This window comes from Anarrhichthys ocellatus, unplaced genomic scaffold (assembly GCF_004355925.1).
Source record: "Anarrhichthys ocellatus isolate YVR2014 unplaced genomic scaffold, GSC_Weel_1.0 scaffold15, whole genome shotgun sequence".
Classification (NCBI taxonomy): Eukaryota; Metazoa; Chordata; class Actinopteri; order Perciformes; family Anarhichadidae; genus Anarrhichthys; species Anarrhichthys ocellatus.
The window spans coordinates 6,168,571-6,178,103 of NW_022280045.1; positions in this window are offsets into that span (position 1 = coordinate 6,168,571).

Sequence of the window (9,533 nt, forward strand, 5' to 3'; positions counted from 1 at the left end):
ATGTTAGCTGAAATAACACAGATAGGAAATTATAAAGAAAAGGGAAAGACATAAATAGCGCTGCTAATAAATATTAAATATTACAGAATAATCATTTTAAATATTTTTAAATTAACTCGATAACATTAGCTATAGATATAATATTTCTAGAGGCTGGAGGTTGTGGGAGCACGAGGAGTGTTCTTCTTTGCTTTGCGGATCTGCCTGTAAGACACACAAACAGGAGACAACAGTTAAATTAACAGTGCGTGCTGCCGATAATCATACGTATAACATAAGTAACCAACTAGCAGAAATGGTCTTTACTGGAGACTTTCTAAGAGGACTCACTCAAGCTCCTTGATCTTCTCAAAAACCCACTCTTCTCTCCAGTGGCTGCAGACTTCTCCCTCTGTGGTCTTGAATCTTGGAGGGAAAAAAAGAGAGACAAGATCAATCTACTAATCAATTTTCACCAAGAACCTGTTAACATTTTTGATCATCCCTCTTCTCTGTTTATTAAAATAAGGAGGAGATTCTTACATGACTGCGCGGACACATGGGAGGTTCTTCCTCTGGACCCTGTAGCCCAAGATGGGAGCCGTGATATTCGCATCACTGACCACCTTGCAGCACTCGATTACCTTAATTTCTGTTTTTCAGAAAACAAACAAAGGATTGGTTGTTATGATGAGCATACATCTCTTACATTTGCAGCGTGAAATATGAATAAATATCGACGGTGTTGGCCTAAATTTTCATCAGAAGTCAATTGTGCATGGCAAGGGTACAAGGTCTTATATGTACCACTATACACTACTTGTGTAAAGTGGTACAGGATCTCTGACAGGAGACTTACCGGATGCCGATGCCGTCATTGCCAGAACCCCGGCGAGGAGAGCCAGGCATGCCAGTCTTCTGATGCACAACTGCATGGTTTCTGCGTGAGATGTTCCAGAGGTTCTTTGCAGAAGCTGATTGTTTGATCTGGCTAATGGAGGCAAGTGATCTCCTCTGACCAGACCTCTGATTTATACCGTGAAAAGAGGAACCAGGGAAACCTAACCGGATGAATCGTATCTTAGGGCTTTCTACATACTGGGTGAGTATGAGAGACGCACTTGGGTGATGCTGTAGTCGACCGTTTCCGTTTTTGTGATTTCATCATGACATTGACTGAGCTGACTAAGACGTTTACTCAGATTAAGGCTACAGTTGTATCCATTTTTAAGTACTGGCTTTTATCACTTTTTTTTATTACTATTCGTAACTAACAGTTAATTGAAATGCATTAATGTACAAATAAACTAATATTATAGATTTTCAACAGGTTTAGCCTGTATTGGATATTCTTGTATTTATTCTTTGTGGAGTTTGCATACTTGTACTATGTTCGTGTTTGTTTTCTCTGGGTGTTTCTTCCCGCTCTGACACAATCCAGGGCTCTGAAGAAGGCAGACTAGAGAACGGATAAATACATTGAATGGATGGATTGATATGATTCTGTTTGGACAGTTAACAATCAAGTTTACTATGATGCCTCTTTCTTATGGTGTTTTAAATGATTCTTTTTACAAATCATGCTGATTTCAGCAATAATGTAAAGGCAGCATCATGTGCTCTTCACTCTAACCAAAGTGTCATCTTTCTTTCTTTCTTTCTTTCTTTCTATCCCTCCTTTTTCTGGTGCTGACAGTTATGGTCAGTGCAGGGCGAGAAAAGGGGAAGGAAGAAGGCTTTCCACCGCACATTTCCGATCATCCTTCACCCAAATTTGGTCATTTGACCTTGCCCGTTCCATTCTTTTAGTTACAAGTCTCAACTTGTATTTACACAATTCAGACAGTATAAAAGATAAAACTACTTTGCAAGTACAAATGCATTCCTTTCTAAATTTAATATCTGATTTACTACAAACTAAGAAGGGAGGTTTCTTCACTTACTTGTAGCTCAATAAAAAGCTGCCAAATAACCAAAAAGACTAAGAATCAGGTTCCTCGCTGCCAGTGAAACAAGGTTGCCAGTTGTCCCACAAGACACAAGTGGAAATAGATTTGTTCTGACTGTCCTTTATTTGCTTTGTATTATCATTCATACTTACTGAATGTTTTACACTAATACTTGCTATATATATTACAACAATACATATTTTTAAATCACTTAATGTAAAGAGGCAGTAAGTCATCTATAATAGTATGTAGCCTACTTTACCAGACAAACAGTATTTGATTATACAACCACCAGTGATCATTTTTCAGTGTTTTCAGTGACTCCGAAACCAAATTAATTTAGAGTAAACAATGGCACCAAAATGCAAAGATCCTGAGTATTAATTGTGTTGCTGTTCCAATATCAAGACCTTTAGAAATTAATTAAAAACAAGCCTTCATGATGCCCAAAGCTTAGTTCCTCATAAAAATCCATGTCTGTGTCCTATTGTTCTCTTATGATGACAGTATTTCTGAGCTCTGCTGTGCAAAATGTAGGATCGTTTGATAACTAAGACAAAATAGAAAGAAAATCCCCACACATCTGTGTTTGTGTGTGGGATTAAGGTTTCTCAGACACAGTGTTTTAGATGATCTGGTAACACAGCAGCTAGTTATGTAGGGCAAATATTCATTATAACATTCATTATAACAAAAACAGTCGAGTTAAGGTAAAATATATATCAGTTCTCAGTTTTAACATCTGTGAATCTCAGCACCTGGTGAGGAAATCTTTGTCATTGTTATCAATCAACTATCATTATTAACCCTATAAATATACAGTGTTATGATCTTTGAAAATAAAGCTTCAGAAAGTTAGCCCTAATCTGCACTTCCTCACCTTTGTAGTGTTGGTTCAAATGTTACATGTATTACAGAAGGACTCTTTTTATTAGTTAGTGTGTTTGTAATGAATGTGCTTGATGATAATACAACAGTAAATGAAGAGGAAAATGAAGAAAATGAGCATGTAGTAATGGTTTGTAGTAACACATCTTAAAACGTATAGCATTTTACATGGTTAATCCACCAAGCAGCTGAGTCAGCTGATATTGAATTAAACAGGAATGTATTTACTGGATTTGGTGAATGAAACATTAGAATTCCTTCTCAATGAAAAGCAGAAATGTTTCCTCAAAATGAGGAAGGAAGCATCCGCAGTGTGATCGGCTTCGCTAAAACGAGGATCAAAATGTGAAACATGTGCACTTTCTGAATTGAAAAAGAAAGTTCTCCTTTTTTTAGGAGCCTCATTCACAAGTTTTTATTTTACATCATGGCCATTAATCTGAAAGATTAAATCAAGACTGTAACTGTGATTGTGTCGGACTTATTCTTCTCTCATATCATTGTCTTTATTAGCTCCAAATGAGAGAACAATGTAGTTCAATCCTCAGGTGAACAATCTTAAAGTGAACCAGTGCCCTGCAGACCTCAGCACTCTACGGCACAACTACGGGATACATCATTGATTATTCCTCAATCATAATAACTGACTGTCAGTGAAGAGGGACAGGACAGAGTCAATTAAACATAATGGACCGATCTAAAAAATTCCACTTGCATAGTCATTCTATAAAGTGCTGGGGCGACAGCTTCATCGGAGCTTATTGATTACAAGATAACTCGGTGGCTGTAGGGGAGTTGGATTTCTGATCTCCATCTTTAAGCTTTGCGTTGACATTTCTATCCTCTTATGTATGGTCTCAGTTTGCTACAACATGAGTGATAATCCACTTTGTGTTCTGCATTGTGGTATTAAATAGTCTTATTTGTCCTTTCCCTTTGTCTCATCTGAATAAGGCATAGAGACTCATTTACCAAAGGGAAAGTGACCAACTCTGTCTGTGCTGTCTTTCTACGAACCGGTGAAGGAATGTGTTGGAGGCCAGCGAAACTCTGAATACACCTCCATCAACACAAACTGCTGCTTTATGAAAATAACAACACAATGTATGCTCAAAAGCCAAAGACTCCTTCTAATTAAATGACAAAACATATTGTTTGTCGTTGCCATTACAAACATGATTTATATACCAGTTTTTGGATCTGCTACTATGGTTAAGGTTTGGTTTGATTCAGGTGCAATTACTACCTGGACAAAGCTGCAATAACTGATTTGTTATTTGTTTGTTTGCCTCTTAGGGGCAGAAACAAGTTGTGAACACAACATGGACGTATCACCTTTTAAGGTTGATGTGGCAAACTAGAAATCAGTTGCCTTTTCACACATTCAGCAGTTACAGATCAACATTAGCATTCGTTTGGAGTGGTGTTTTTGTCCACATGATGATTGTCTTTTTGCTCTGTTGTTGGTCTCCTGAGGTAAATATCTGGCTCTTTAGCTGCTAAAGGTTCAGCTTTGTTCACCAGCTAGACGGCGTCTGTCTGCTGTTTGGTGAGCAGGTAACAATGTTTTTTTAAGAGCTTTTTTTGTTGTTGTTGCTGAAAACAGCTGCCTGTTGCACCTGAAAAAACCCACTATGAGAGTGGTGAGAATGAACAGAGAGCTAAGTAAAGAGCTGAAACTCACTATAAAGCTATAAAGCCGAGTCAATCTGCACATCAAGCATTTGACACAACCTTGTAATAAATATATAGCCACTGAAAAAGTAGAAAACCCTCCAATTCATGGTTAAAAGAAAACAATGAATAAATGACAAATATTTTCATGAAAAAAATGAAAAAAAAATCATTTTATACAGTTTTTAAAGCTCACCTGGAATCCAAGTGACAGGATGGTGTATCGTGGTCCGAATCCTGCGATGGTCCTTCTTTCCTTCCTCATGTGTCGGTCAGCATCTCTTGGGCTCTCACACAGTTTGACTGTGAAAGAACACCGTACATCAGGCAAAATATCCAGCAAGTACAGCCACCGTTCCTGTTTACTGCATGGATATTAAATGACAACATCTTGCATTTATCTTATAACCCTATGACGTTCCTTTTTAATTCTGAAATGAAATGCAGAGGGCATTTCTGCTAGCAAATAGCACACTGCATTCGTTTAAAAAAACTGTGTTTTTGTCACATATATCACAACTCTTCCCCTTCACAGTCGTGGAAATAGACCTAACACTACCTGGCTAGCTAACAACATGCTAACATTAGCACAGAAAAGATACTCACCAGATCATGTTTTCATTGATAACACGATGAATTTGGGTCCTCCTAAAATCTTTTAATGAACCACAGTGTCCCAAAACTCAATGCACTTTGTCCTGATTAACTTTCACTTATAATCTTTCAGCTAACTTGCGTTTATCTTGAACTTCTTCTTGGTTTTCTTCCCTTCTCCTGACAGGTGACTGTGAATGTGTTAGCGCCCTCTGTTGGACATTTAGGAAACCTGCATTTCATGCACAGTAATATAAACTCATAGAAATAAAGTAAGATTTCAATGTTCAAACTATTCCTTTATCAACTTTATGGGGGTTGCATAGGTGTAACTCATTATGACTAACTTTACACTTGGTCAACCCTGAAGTTCTTCCTCACAGACATTTTAATGATGTATTGAGTTAAGTCATTTTGCCTGATGTTTTTGTGGAATGAGGATCCTTTCACTTCTACCGGATGTTGTTGCAGGGGTTTTGTGACTTAGCTGTGTTTAAGGATGTATTTACAACGGGCACTTCATCTCTCAAGAAGCTGACCAGCACATGGGCAGCCATGACTAAGCAACTGTTGACACTCCAACTCAAAACCTTCGATGGAAGTGTCCTTGCTGTCATGCTTATCCTCATCTGGGTTTCAGTGGAACCGTGGTTTGATGTATCGGTTCATGTACTGTAGGTGCATCTTTGTCTGTTTGTAGAACCTGGAAAAGCAGAGCAGCATAGAGGAATTTATGTTCTCCCCCTGCGTGCACTGTGGTTGCAGAAATGAGTATGCCAGCTTCAGCAGCACAAAGAAACACTCACCTCAAAAACCAGCAGAAAACAAACATTAGACAGTGTCAGAATTACAGTAGAATGTCACCAAATGAACCCTGACCTTTGCAGTAACATACAAGGTTTTCTTTTCGTGTGAGTCTTGTTTTCCAGGTTGTCTTGAGTCCAACAGGTTATCACTGCATCTATTCTTATTTGTTCCAAACCTAACAAACAAAGAATTTGAACGGTTTATACTGACCAACTGTCACATGTAAAAGCATTCTGAAAAAACGAAATGCTATTATAATATGTGCAAAGACTACAACCTCCTCTAGTGGAACATGTTTTGACACCCTCAGACCACCAGTAATGAGGCGAGGGGCGAGGGCCACACCGGTGAGCTGCAGCGGAAGGAAATATGTAGGCCTACTCTACTTTCCTGCCACGAGCATATCTGTGAGTGCAGCATGTTCTACTTTCAAGTTGCATAAATGAATGTGTTGGTGGGCTTAAAAAGGGCTTGCAGAGCAGACACAAGCGTCATATCTATTTTAGCCAGAGACAAGCAATGGCAAGCCTTTCTTTTCTCTCGCTTCTTCTTGTAACTATCATGGTGTCCACAGCCTCAGCTCAAGGTAAGAACAATGTGAAGATGTGTGTGCATTTTACATTTATTTAATATGATGTGATATATTATTTCATGATTATGGAAAACGTGATGACGATAACAATGGAGTCTTGTGTCTTTATTCAAAGGTGGGATAGCCAGTTGCTGTCGAAAACTTTTAGGCACTCAAATCCACCGAGAACAGCTGAAGAGTTACTACGAACAGTCTACACCGTCATGCCCCATACACGCAGTAGTGTAAGTCATCCAGTCTGTTCAACGTTGGATTAAAGTGCACTGTTTCTCAGAGTTTAGTACATGTATACTGTGGTGCATTGTTTTTCAGAATAAACCACAATGGTTCAGGATTTTTTCTTCAATACTGTTCTAACATGTTACTGAATGTGTATTTTCTTTGTTGTGATTTTTAATAGATTTACAACGGTGAAAAATAAGAGGATCTGCTCTGACCCAGAGAACGTGTGGACAATGACCAGCATGGCCTACCTAGACGGAAAAGACTGGCAAATCCAACATGCTACCTTTACCAAACGCCATCGCTCATAAAATTGAAAATAAAATGAATAGGCCATAGCTCCAAAATTCACTTTTACCCATTTGAGATCCACAGACGTTTGAATGTTTTCATATTTACTGCAAAGTAAAATTTACCTCATTTTAGTTAAGTGAAATTATACCTTTTTGTGTATCATTTTCAATTGTATGTAAATCTGTAAATAATACTTTTATTATGCAATGATTCTGAGTGAATTACCTAATAAAAATGGTCACAATGTCACGGCTAAGTTTTGGTGATTGTGTGTTATAGACGGATTACCGTCGAAGCTAAAATCGGTATCTTAGCATCTAGAGGCGCCTTCTTCTCGTCTCCTTATCTCATCTCTTTGTGAGCTTAATTTCCAAAAAAAGGCCACAAAACAACAACTCGCCATGTAAACATAGTTGAGTCTCTGGGCAGTGCCACTCTTTGTGGAATGAAAGATGGTAGAGATTCTTGAGTCGGAGAGGGTCCAAAGAGGAGTATGCAGTAAAAAAATATTCAGAGCTTTTACTACTGTGAAGTAAAAATATAGGAGAACCGGACTGTTAATACCTCAAACATTCCTGCTTATATTACTTCATAATATTACTTCAATAAAAGTATGTAAGTATTATCAGCAATATGTAGCCTACCTAAAGTGTCATAATTAAAAGCACCAAATGCAGAATAATGTCCGCTGTGACTGTTACACTATTAAAAACGTACATTATTAGCACATGTGTAATTAGCATGTTACTGTTATCGAGGTGAAGCTAATTTTAACTATTTGATATACTGTTGGAAAGTTTAATCTATAACAATGCATGTTATTTTGCAAGTCCATCATATGTTTTGTTTGTAAAACGTACAATGTGTACAATGTTTCCTCTGAAATATAGTGACGTTGAGTTCACTTAGTTAAGTTATTAGTATTCTTAGTTACACATTAACAAGTGAAAAATGCAGTTAGGGGGGGTCTTTCTCTGGTCTCTCTATATCTCACTCTCATTCTCTCTCTCTCTCTCTCTCTCTCTCTCTTTCTCTTTCTCTTTCTCTTTCTCTCTCTCTCTTTCTCTTTCTCTCTCTCTGTATAAATATATATTTTTATACACAGAGAGAGACAGAGAGATTGTGTATCATTTTTAATTATATGTTTATTTGATGACTGTAAATCTGTAAATAATACTTTCATTATGCAATGATTCTGAGTGATCATTATTTCCCTTTATGCCTCTTGGCATGTAGGGCAGCAGATTCTGAGTGAATTACCTAATAAAAATGGTCACAATGTCACAGCTAGGTTTTGGTGATTGTGTGTTATAGACGGATTACTGTCAAAGCTACAATCGGTATCTTAGCATCTGGAAGTGCCTTCTTCTCATCTCTTCACCTCATCTCTTTATGTACTTCATTTGTACACACAAAAAATAAATAAATATATATATATTATATATATATATATAATATATATATATGATACATATAAGGGTTTTCCTGTCCTCTGCAAAGCCCAACCCCAACTTTCTTTACTCAAAAGTGTACTTTAAGCGTGGTCTATGAACCATGGGTGAATCATTCACAGTGAACTCGGTTTAATCATTTTCTCCCATTCTGGTGGCCACCATGCTCCACCTTCACTCATTGTGTGACATGGTGGGCTTCGGGTTGACCAGGTGGAAGATTTAGGGGCTTTCATTTAACATGTTTCCATTATGTTACGGCGCCAACACAATGAAAAAAAAATGTATCAAGCAAACTGTAATTTACTATGCGTGGGAGGAGAGAGAGTACAGCTCGGTCTCAGTGTGCTACACTGGAGGTTTGAGGGGCTTAGAGTGGAGAGTGTTTGAGGTTAATGCAACGTTTGCTCGAACCACTGTGCAATGGGTTTTCCCCACCCTTCCTTAATTAGTGGCCCACCATTGTTGCCACGTGTGTGACTGAGCTGTTGAATGCATGAGCAGTTAGTTCCACTGTGACTACAAGCGTAAATATTAGTGAATGTTTTGTCAGTTTGATACATACCTATGGCTATAACACTATTGGTGTTGAGGCTTGCGTTAATGTAAGTGCCATTATTGTCCATTATGAGGGCTGGAATATTCATATATGCTTTCAGTGTGTGTGTGTGTGTGTGTGTGTGTGTGTGTGTGTGTGTGTGTGTGAGACAATGAATATCTTCCTACCCCAGTGAGTTAGATTCAGTCTCATGTTGCATGGAGCCAAAAACGCAGTGTGAGATTGCACTTTCCTCCTGATGGGGTAACCACAAAACACCTCTCCAGTGCACACAAATGTACAACACACACACGCACACACACACGCTCACACGTCATGTCACAAAATGAAAGTTAAACATTGTATGAACACATTCTCCAGTCAGAGGACACATGGCTCTTTATAGTATGTTGTATAAGCAGGGGGCTTGGCCTGGCTTTATCTATTCAATTCAATTCAATTGTATTAATTTAGCCCAATATCACAAATCACAAATTTGCCCCAGAGGGCTTTACAATAAACGACATCCTCTGTCCTCAGACCCT